We start from the raw sequence: 12189 nt of genomic DNA on the forward strand, positions 1-12189 counted from the left end.
AGGGCAACAAAATGGGGAAAATAACCTCCAGGAGCAGTGGATTTGTAGTGCTGGCACCGAGCCCAAGCGATAACCCTGGAGATGAGGGAAAAAAAAAAAAAAGAAAAAAAGAAATGTAGACCTCATGTCCTAACTCCAGTGCTATCAGGATCTAAAATTTCTGTTCCAAACCCCTTCATCACTTCCTACCTCCTTGTCTGTCTATTGTAAGACTGGCCAGTGCAGCTGCAGGAACCAAAGAAGCTTTGGGTGAAAGGGGCAGGAGGGTGAAAGGGAAAGAGGAAGGACTCAGAGAGGAGTAAGAGTCTCTTGATTCTCAGAGGTGACATTTGGAGGCTGGAGGTGACACACCTCAGTGCCCTTTCTCAAGGGAGAGGAAGCCATGTGCTCACTCCATGCCCACTTAATGCCTGCTTTAGGCAGACATCCTTCTGTGAGCTTGTTGGTGCTATGACAGGCCCAGCTGCCTCTCTAGCTCCCCTGAGGGCCAGCCTCTCCACTGCTCCTGAGGAAGGCCCTGATTTCATGTAGATTTGGGGTTCATAGAAGATGGCTCTGACAAGCTTTTAATAAGGGGCCTCCCAGTTATTTGTTTTTTGGGGGGAAGTTGCTGAGATATGACTCAACTTCATTTTGAATTGAACTAGGGGGAAGATCTTACACTTTTGTGGAGAAATGGATTCTTATGTTCAGGTGAGTTGTGCCACATTTGTATCTGGGGTAGGACAACTGTCTGTTAGAAAGGTCATCTCTTATTCATCACTCTTTCTTCATTTCTCTCTTGATACAAGAGTCCTGGGACCATTTCTCCCTCCATTTGTGGCTAATTCTCCTCCTGCAACATGTTGCTCCTATGTTTGAACTCTGAAGCTCTGAGCACAGGGTGCATACCCCAGTGGTCCCCTTGGTCCTTCATGTGGACTCATAGTGTCCTGAAAAGTGGCTCTTGTCCCCAAAATCATGGACTGACAGAGAAGCATCACACAGAAAACCATGTACAGAAAGCAAGCTGACTGGTAGGGGACAGACTGGGATTGCTTTGGACTTGCTTCTACAACATCAGCTGTAATTCCTTGCCCCCACTGGCAGCTTTATAGAGTGACCTCCCAGCACTCAGGGCTGCTGCTTTCAGAACACACATAGTGACCTTAGTGCCAGATGACTAGTCACCTCTGTAACTGTGGGGGTTTCCACCTTGTGTTGAGAACCAAGGAGATTTCCCCTTTTATTTTGTCTGAACACATCCAATATTAGCTAACTTTAGCATTATATTTCCTGATTAAAGTCTGTTATTCCCTGGATAGATAGGTGAGCTTATCATGCCCTGAATAATGACTCTACTTTTATTTTTCAAGGTTATCTTTTCATATCACCTGTGAAACAAGCACTCTATACCTATGCCCATAGGTTGTGCCTACACATGAGATGTTCACAGAGACATGTCTTCTAGCACAATGCAGGACTCATTTCTCACTGGATTCACTTCTGGCTTATTTTTCAAAAAGAGAAACTCTTGCTCACCCACGCTGAATACTGGGGAGAAGTGAAGACTCCATCCTTTCAACTATTCTCAAGCAGATTTGATAAAGATGGCAGTCATGTGACTTCTTCGTGTCAGAATGAAACAAAGTGAAGTTCTAACCACAGTATGTTCATAGAGTCCACTCATTTCAACAAGAGACAAAATTTCAGTACTCCTGATGGCCTACTTTAAAAATATTTGTATTTATTTATGAGGTAAAGACAGAAAGAAGTGAAGAGAGGAGAAAGAGAAGGAGAGAGAGCACTATTTCCCCCGTAGGTGGAATTTGGGTCCATGGGCAATGTAGTATGTATCTTCACCAGGCATACCATTGCCTGGCCCCTGATGGCCTACTTTAAAATTATATGGGCTCACCTTAAGACTACAGTTGCTTATTTCCCCTTGTTTAATGGAGGATTAATAGTTTGCAGTACAGTTGTTTATACATGGGTAATTTCTCATCTCCCTGTGGAAGGTGTCTACAGAAACCCAACTTAGTTCTTTTTCCATCACTGTACACCAAGACTCCAAGGCCCTCTTCACCCTTTCCAATCCCTTGCCATCCTCATAGTCATTTCTTTTGCTGCATGTTTTTTTTATTATTTTTAATTCTTTTTTGTTTTTGTTGGAGGGATTAATGGCTTAGAATAAATACAGTTGTTGATATATGTGTAAAATTCCTGTTTTTGTTTTTTTAATTATTTTTAATTCTTTTTTGTTTTTGTTGGAGGGATTAATGGCTTAGAATAAATACAGTTGTTGATATATGTGTAAAATTCCTGTTTTTTTTTTTTTTTTTCCAAATTTCCCCCACAGCTTAGGTCCTCTTCTACCAGCATGCACCAGAACCTGAAAACTCCTCTTTCCAGAGCTCTTTACTTTGGTGCAACATGCCAAACCCAGTCCAAGTTCTGCCTTGTGTTTCCCCTTTCTGTTCTTATTTCTCAACTTCTGTCCATGAGTGAGATCATCCCATATTCATCCTTCTATTTCTGGCTTCTTTCACTTAATATGATTCCTTCAAGCTTCATCCAAGATAAGGTGAAGAGGGTGACTTCATAATTTTTTAACATATTTTTTAAAGATTTTTAAAGATATTTATTTCCTTTTTGTTGCCCTTATTTTTTATTATTGTTATTGATGTCATCATTGTTGGGTAAGACAGAGATAAATGGAGAGAGGAGGCAAGATAGACTCCTGCAGACCTGCTTTACCGCCTGTGAAGTGACTCTCCTGCAGGTAGGGAGCCGGTGGCTTGAACCAGGATCCTTAATGCTGGTTCTTGCATTTGATGCCATGTGCGCTTAACCTGCTGGCTACCTACTACCTGACCCCGACTTCATCATTTTTAATAGCTGAGTAGTAGTTGTAGTTGTGTATATATACCATAGCTTTCTTGGTCACTCATCTGTTTCTGGACACCTAGGTTGCTTTCAGGTTTTGACTATTACAAATAGCGATGCTATGAATATAGGTGTGCACATGTCTTATTTTTTAAAGAAGAGGAGTAAATGACTAAGTGCATTTGTTTAAGATACAGATCACACACACATATATATATATTTTAGAGACTAATGGATTTTATACTCCTCATCCAGGCAAAGAAGAATGTGGCTACAGTGAAGACATGTCTCATGAGCAGAAAGGGGCTCACAGTGGGAAAACACAGAGTTAGTAGTATAGTGATGTTCACCAACCATCCATTGGGTTTATAAAGAAGGGCCAACAAGCATGAAAGACAGAAGAGAGGGTGTAAAAACATACAAAAGTGCTCACCAGAAGAAGGATGCTCTGGGTGGCTCTGGACTCAGCTGAGGATTTGGGGGTCACATGAGTTCTGTGGATATGCTGGACTCATTGCTTATGTCTGAGCAGGGTGAGAACCATGGAGCCACTGGCCCAGATGGTGAGCACAGAGAGCACCACTTCAGGGAACACTATCAATGCCGCATATACTGGGCCTGTGATTTTTCCAGCATCTCTATAGGTACAATATCCCAAGTCTCTTTTCCTCATGATATCTTTGCTGTTGCATTTTCTGGACTCATGCAAGTTATAAACAGGAAAAATCAAATTAACCAATATGTACAGAATCCAGTAGATGGAGATGGAGAAGCCAACATACTTTGGAGATTTGACTCTCATATTCTTCCAGCAGGAGTTCATGGGGCTGATCATGATGGTTTGAAAGACACTTAAGAGGCTGGTGGTGCCAATGGACACACCCCTGGCCACTCTGTAAACATACAGTAGAAATTTGCATCCTAAATTACTGAAGAATTGTTTCAGCCCAAATGCTGCCATTGTCTGGGGTACTCCTTTGGAGAAAATATTCAGGGAGTTGGATATTGTCAGGTGCATGAGAAACAAATCAGTGGTCCTCAACCTGCAAGGAGTATAGTAAAGGGAGATATAGTGGGATATAAGAGAGACATTTCCCAGGATTCCAATGAGAGTCTGTGATAAGAAGATCATCCCGACTGCCAGCTCTCTGGAGGCTATACTGTCATTTATCAAGTTATCTTTCAGATCATAGTAGCAAACTCTCTTCTGAAGAAGAAGCCTCATTAATGATGGAATTCCAGAGGCATGGCTATGGAGTTGGAGCCAGTCCAGATTGTGCCCCTGATAAACTAGTAAATGCAATGAAAAAGCACCTGAAAACTGTACAAAACACAACCAGGATTTCTTCAAAACCTCGCTAAGCAAAAGGTTAGTGCAGACACATGTGGCCAATAGGTCGAAGAGGGGTGAGGAAGAGGTTATCAAAACTCAGGAAACTAAACTTAGTGACAGCTGGCTCCAAACTGGGAGTGAAGCAGCAGAGCACATTTCCAGTGGAGGAAAATATGTCTGGTGCTTAACTATTACCAGCTGCCATGGTTCACCTACTGTAATGATTTAAAGGACAATTGTTTAAAAAAAAACACATAAAACTTGCCAATTTACAACTGTGACTTTTTGGTTTATTTTTATTTGGTGGACTAATGGTTTACAGTTGAGAGTAAATACAGTAGTCATTACATGTGTAAACTTTCTCAGTTTTCTGCATAATGCTATAGTTCTCAGCCTAGATCTTCCTCCATCAACATGCTCCAGGACCTGAACCAGCAACTCACTTAGCCACAAGTGGATCTAAGCAAGCATGATTAGATGACCAGTGGATTGAAAAGGAGTGAGGGAGGAACTCTCCAAGACTTAAGAAGCTGTGCTCAGCATTAGCAAGCACCATCTTGCTGTCCCAGTCCTTTATTTCACTTTCAACTTGAACACAAAAACTCTACCTCTCAAACAAATGACAATAACAACAAAAGCACTGCTTCTTGTTTTCCAAAGTCAGTGGTGTCACCATTAGAACAGCTCCACCTACTCCTAAGACACACAACAAGTTGACTGGCTTCACAGGTCCATACTTGGACAGCAATAACCAAGATACAAATTTTAAGACACCAGGTGGAATAGTCAAACCAAAAAGAACTACCACAGAAATGAATCAGGACAGAAGTCTTGAAAGAAAAAAAACAAACAAACCAGAAAGCCAGAAACCAATAACAATGGTGAAAACATCCAAATGTAATCAATGCAACAGTCACAGCAGTGAGAAAAGCTGCCCCTATTCAGTGCATCCTATGCTAGAGTTTTCCATGAATAAATTCACATAGTTAATGACTTATGAACAGGATGGCTGTAGACATAAACAATGAGAATTTTTGTTTTTCTTTATATTTTTTTATTTAAAATAAAGACAAAGGGGGACCACAGCATAAAAGCCTCCTCCAATGTGGTGGTGGTTGATTTTGAACCTAGTTTGTATACATGGCAAAGCAGTATACTATCAAGTGAGATATTTTGCCAGCCCATTAATGAGGATTTTAAAAGCCATACAATATTTCAGAGCTTTACAATAAAAAAAAATTTTTTCAACAGCACAAACCATTGTGTTAAATTATATAAGGTAGCCTAAGAGGTGCAGGAGGTCCTGAGTTCAATACCATAAGCCAAAGTGATGCTTTGATTCTGTCTCTCTCATAAATAAATGAAATAAACAAAAGAGATAAAAAACAGCTTAAGAGTGGTGAAATTACACCTGTGTAAGGTTCACAAATAATAAAAATGAAAATGTTAGCCTTAGGAATAAAAATAATTCAAATATTCAAAATGTTATGCATGTACAAACTTGTATTTAATGGCAACTATAAAACATTAATCCTGCAATAAAGGAAAAATGTTAAAAAAATAACAATTCAAATAAATCTCAACATACTTGATATATGATGCACCTACTAGAAAGCTGAAATAAAGTGACTAAAACATCAATATATCTAAGGATGTGAATAACCCAGAGTTATAATGGTCTCCCTGGGTGTATTAAATTGATAAGAATATTATGAAAACCTGCATGAAAATATCCAACTAAATGTCAGAAGCAATTCTATGTCCCTACAGTTTTAAGAATATACTCAACATGTACGTGTACATTTACCTCTAAAAAGGTATATCTGGAATCTATTTCCATTCATATAATCCCTAAATGCAAAAGTGCTCATTTCTCATTAATAAAAAGAACCTGTTAACTTATATCACACAATACTCCCCACAGCAATAAAGATGTATGACACCAGTTATGCAACAGTACAGAAAGGTTCACAAATCATACGAAATGGGGAAGAGATTAATATGAAAATGCTCATGCTATTTGAACCATTTATATAAAGTACAAACCAGGCAAGTCACCAGACCTATTAAATGTTAGACTGGTTGTAAATGTCTCCCAGTAACACGTATATCAGAACTTCCTTCTTGGGGTGGTGATTTAGGGAGGCTCAGTTGGGTTCTTTAAGGACTGTCAAGAGTCTACTACTTGATCTAGGTGTTTTGCGAATAACAGTGTTCTGTTCAAGAAATTTCACTGGGTGTGTACTTATGATGTTCACAAGTTTTTAAGTTTAAATATCCACACCCCCAAAAGTCAGAATGATGTGGGTAGAAGTGATTTCTGTTCATATGTTGGACCCACTGATTATGTCTACATAGGAGAAAATTTAAAAGTCACAGTTCCAGATCAAGATTCCAGACACACTGCTGCATATAATGAACCTGTCATTTTATGTGGATTTCAACAGAACTTTAGCCTTGATATGTGACACTTCACTAGTTTTTTTTCTTTCTGCTTTTGACAATCATATACATAATGACAATTGTATACGCTTGCATGGAAAGGTCCCAGAATTGGGGACTGAAAATCCTAGCGTCGTAGGAGTACTTATTTGATGCTGAGTCCACCTGGACCACCCCAAGGTGAAGGTGGAGATACTGAAAGGCAGATGATACCAATGGAACTGCCCTGCCAGTTTTGTGTGGTTAAAATAGTGGATCTTAAAGTCACAGAGAAACTGCTTCAACATAAAGCTGCTATTAGCTAGTCAGTTGTTAGGAAGGTGGCTCTCATGCAAGATAACCACTATTACATAACAGAAAATGAATTCCTGGTTCTGATCGTCTTGTCTGAAACTCATTCTTAGAAGGTGTCCTTTCTTTCAGTGCTGATTCTCTAAAATGTGGAGAGAAAATCATGATAGCCAGGCCTCAAATGTTTTCAGAGAGACATGATTGCTGTTTCATTTCAATGCATCTTGAGCTAGAGTTCATATTACTTTTCACTGCCAGAAACAAATACATATAGTTAAAATAGTTATGCAGAGGGGGGAGTCATTCTTATCATTCATCTTACTCATTATTAGAATCACAGAGGTATTAATGACACATCTAAATACACTGCAAATTTAATACCCTGTCCTAGTAAGTAAGCAGTGGTTAAATCCAATTACTACAATATTTTAGCATCTCAGAAACAAGCTTAGTGTTTTAAGGGTTATTCTGCAGTCAGTACCCTCAACCAAGTTTACACTAGTCACAGTGATTATCTAATCACAGTGGAAGCCATCAAGGGATGGGGGAGTTGCTCATCTCTATAAGCTCTGCTTAACACTAAGGAAGGATTCCACCTCCCTGCCTGACTTTCCCACTAGCTGTTTCTGCCCCAGGCATGAGCAGTCACTCAGACTTGCTTTCCTTGTAGGCTCTTCCTCCAAGACTGTAACGCCAGGGCTCAGTGGACTCCTTCCTGCTGCCAGGTTGCTGGACTGGTGTGAAGGTCAGGAGGCCAGTTGATGGGGGAGGCAGCAGCCCCTGAGATATGGGTTTGTGATCTGTGACTTCTCTCCCCTCAGGACAGCAACTACTAGTAAATCAATAAAATAATAATAATAATACATTAACCAAGAAGCTTGCAAAGTGAAAGAAGAAAGAATCCCATAACAGTGAAGTTCCCAAGACTCTGAAGAAAAAGAATTCAGGCATATGTTACCAGATGGCATAATAATTAAGTGACAAAGATCAAGATAGAATACTTAAAGAATTCAGAGAAAATTGAAGAGTCACCTCGAAGGAAACTCTCATAAAACAACAAGCATATTTCTCAACAGAAACAAAAGGTTTGAAAGACTGACAGTACATATACAAAGTTTTGAATGGAAAAGACATGTACCCCCAAATATGTTATCTAGCTGTGTTATCAGCCATATTTGAACAAATGATGAAAAATTTTATAGATAAACAACATAGGAATTTACTATCACTAAACCAGTCCTACAGGAAATAACATGAGGCTTATTTTAGAAATATTTGAGGGAAGCCAAGCAGTGGCACACTCAGTTATATGTACATAGTACTAAGCACAAGGATCCAGGTTCGAGCCCCCAGACCGCCACCTGCATCAGGGACACTTCATAAGTGGCAAAGCAGGTCTGTAGATGTTTATCTTTCTCTCTATTTTTCTATATCCCTCTTCTCTCTCAGCTTCTCTCTGTTCTATCCAATACAATGGGGAAAAGGCCTCAGAACAGTAGATTCATAGTACATGCGAACCCCAGATAACCCTGGAGGAAAAAAAAAGAAAAAGAAAAGAGAAATTTTCAGGTAACAGGCTGCTTCTTTCAGCAGAAGAGAAAAAGCACAGCCCCAAGGGCTTAGATGTTTTTAGAGACAGGAATTAAATACTTTATAAGCACAGAGTTCAAGAAGACTTTTTTTTTTCCATTTAAAATGTATTTTCTGAGGCTGGATGGTGGCACAACTGGTAGAGATTGTACATTACCATGCATGAGAAGCCTGGTCAAACATCTGATCCCCACCTACATGGACAACTTCATAAGCAATGATGTAGTGTTTTCAGGGGTCTCTCTCCCCATCTTTCTCACAGCACCTCTCCATTTCTTGATGTTTCTATGAAAAAAAGAAGAAAAGAAAAAGAAATAAAGTGGCTTCTGGGAGAGGTGGATTCATTGTGCATATACCAGGTCCCAGCAGTAACCCTGGTGGAAAAAATATAACTAAACTTTTTTTTTCTGAGAGAAAAGAGATGGAAAAAGAGAGGGAGAGAGAGAGAGGAACAGAAGAAGAGAAACCACAGTACTGTTCTACCATCTGAGAGATTTTCACTCACACTGATGCTTCCATGTGGACATGGGGTTCAGTCCAAGACTTTATGCTTATGAGCACATGATCTTCTGTTTGAGTTACTCCTAACTTAACATCAGAGATTATCATTCCAGAAACAAATTCAGATATGCACATGGTGTTATACGATAGACATTCTTATCATTTAATTTCTTAATTATTAGCATAGAGATATTGTAGAGACAGTTTATCAGCATTGGAAGCTGAATCTATGCCCTGCACTTTAATGTGAGCAGTAGATTTATTCAGTAATTAAAATATTATAACACCTTAAAAATCACCTCACTGTCATGAGATTACTCTGTAGTCACCACCCTCAGCCAGTGTAACACTAAGTCACAGTGGGAGCCATCAGGGACTGTGAGGGAGAAGGACCTTTATCTCCTTACAAGCTCAGTTTAACACTAAGGAAGGATTCCACCTCCCTGTCTGGCTTTCCCACTAGCTCTGTTTCTGTCCCAGGCATGAGCAGTCACTCAGACTTGCTTTCCTTGCAGACTCTTCTTCCAAGACTGAAACACTGGGGCTCAGTGGACTCCTTTCTGTTGCCAGGTTGCTGGACTGGTGTGAAGGTCAGGAGGCCAGTTGATGAGGGAGGCAGCAGCCCCTGAGATACGGGTTTGTGATCTGTGATTTCCCTCCCCTCAGGACAGCAATTATCATTTCAGCTGTCCTGGCCATGGCAGGAGGCCCTAGGGAGCTGAGGTCATTTCCTGGAAAGATGTTCCTAACTTCTAACTGCAAAAAACAACTAAAGATTTCTTTTTTTTTCCTTTGTCACAAATTTGTTTTTATTTCATTTAACAGGTTACCTTTTATTATAGAATATCTTATCATCTTTCAAATATTAAGATATATGATAGATTACATTCTGATAATGGTGTAGCATTAAAATTAAAAAAATATTTATTTATTTATTCCCTTTTGTCGCCCTTGCTGTTTTATTGTTATAGTTATTACTGTTGTCATTGTTGTTGGATAGGACAGAGAAATGGAGAGAGGAGGGTTAGACAGAGAGGTGGAGAGAAAGAGAAACACCTGCAGACCTGCTTCACCGCTTGTGAAGCGACTCCCCTGCAAGTGGGGAGCCGGGGTAGGGGTGTGGGGGGTGGGGGGAAGGCTCGAACCGGGATCCTTACGCAGGTCCATGGGCTTTGCACCACCTGCACTTCTTCTTCTTCTTCTTCTAGCGTTTGCCCTTCTTCCGTAGCCAGTCAACAGCATCAGGTTGAGCCTGATGTAAAGTTTCGAGACCTCCTTTGAATCTGGAGAGGTGGCAGTCGTTGACTATGTGGGTCATAGTCTGTCTGGAGCCGCAGGGGCAGTTCGGGTCGTCTCTGGCTCCCCAGTGATGGAACATAGCGGCGCACCGGCCATGGCACTTAACCTGCTGCATTACTGCCCAACTCCCATGGTGTAGCATTTTTACCAGTCAGCATTGTGACCACTATTTAAAATGATTTTTTTTCTAAGTTTCCAGGACTTTACAGTTCTATGTTGATATTTTATTTATTTATAGAGAAAATGAAGTGATCAGATTGAGTGAACCTTCACTCTAAGCTACATTAGTTAAAACCTGTTCTCTGATGGGCTCTCACTGTTATATCCACTCATTTTCTTATCTGTTCTCACATACTTACTCCAATTCCCCTTTCCTCTACTTTTTTCTTATCTTTGTTTTACAACCAAACATCTTCACTTCCTATCATAATCTTGAAAAATTATTTCCTGAACAAAGTTTCTTTTTTCTTTTTCTTTTTGGCAGTCATTCTCTTTATTAAGTTTTGCAAACCACGGTGCTACAAGGGCCATTACAGGAAAAAAAAATTAGATCCTTTTTGTAGTTCCTGCATGCTTCTCTCTTTAGATTTCAAGATGTTGTTATATTTCTCCTTCTATGGCTGGTGGCTAGTAGCATGCAAGGACTTCTTGTATCGAGTTGGGTGTGTCATAAAAGACCTCATGGTGGAATTCCACTGTGTGAGAAACGGAGTACCACTAACAGCTCTTCCTCACGAGCAGTTCCGTGCAGTCCACAGAGTCTCTCGGATGTCTCCCCTGACACCAGATTGGGTGATTTTGCAGTAAAATTGAGGCATGGTAATATTCAGTGGCTAGTTTCCTCTATCACTTGGGAAATCAGTTTTCTAACGAGTTTTGCTGTTAAGTCAGCAATGCTTTTTGCACTGAGGTTTGGATATCAAACACGAGCTGGTGATCTCTTTCTTGCATGCTCGGTCTCACCCTAAAATTGGTGACTATTTCTGATATTTGCCATTCCTGTTCTAGTTAATTCCTCCTGAACTTCAGTCTTCCGTTATTTTTCTCTTATTTAATTGGAAAGAGAAAAATTGAGGAGATAGATGGTAGGTAGGTAGGTGGATAGACAGACAGACAGACAGACAGATAGACAGGTATACCAAAAGATAGAAAGAAAAGAGAGAGACTTGCAACACTGCTTCATCTCATGGAGCTCCACGCTCACCCCCCCAACAGGTGGGGCTGGGAATCTGAAGCTGGGTCCTTACACAAGTATACTTACTTACTGTATACTCAACCAGGTGTACCACGACCTGGCCTCTTCTGTTTTTTTAAATTTCTTTACTGGAGGATTAATAGTTTACAGTCAACAGTAAAATACAATAGTTTGTACATGCATAACACTTCCACATAACAATACAACTCCCACTAAGTCAAATTTTCTTTTGTAAAGAGTTATTTTATTTCATTTATTTATTTATTTTGTCTCCAGGGTTATCACTGGGGCTTGGTGTCAGCATGAATCCACTGATCCTGTGGCCATTTTCTCGATTTTTTTTTTTTTTTTCATGACAGGGAGAAATTGAGAGGAGGGGAAGATAGTGAGGGGGAGATAAAGATAGACACCTGCAGACCTGCTTCACCGCTTGTGTGGAGACACCCCTGCAGGTGGGGAACCAGGGCTTGAACTGGGATCCTTATGATGTGTGGGAGGTGCAGATCCCCCAACCTGGGTAGAGGCCTATCACTTCTACATTGAGTCTTGAGGAAGTAGAACCCAAGGCTGACCTGGCCTAAAGGTGTATCCCTCCTCAACTCTGTGTGCTGAGATGGCATGAGCTCAGGGGCAAGGGAGCTGTCTCCTTACACAACATACCCTAAGAGTTCCC

The 12189-nt window shown here is 40.3% G+C and overlaps 1 pseudogene; it reads right to left on the reverse strand.

Moving 5' to 3' along the window:
* Window positions 1–3086: 3086 nt before the first annotated feature.
* Window positions 3087–6069, reverse strand: LOC103107278 (vomeronasal type-1 receptor 4-like; annotated as a pseudogene).
* Window positions 6070–12189: the final 6120 nt, after the last annotated feature.

Source organism: Erinaceus europaeus, chromosome 1 (assembly GCF_950295315.1).
Source record: "Erinaceus europaeus chromosome 1, mEriEur2.1, whole genome shotgun sequence".
Lineage (NCBI taxonomy): Eukaryota > Metazoa > Chordata > Mammalia > Eulipotyphla > Erinaceidae > Erinaceus > Erinaceus europaeus.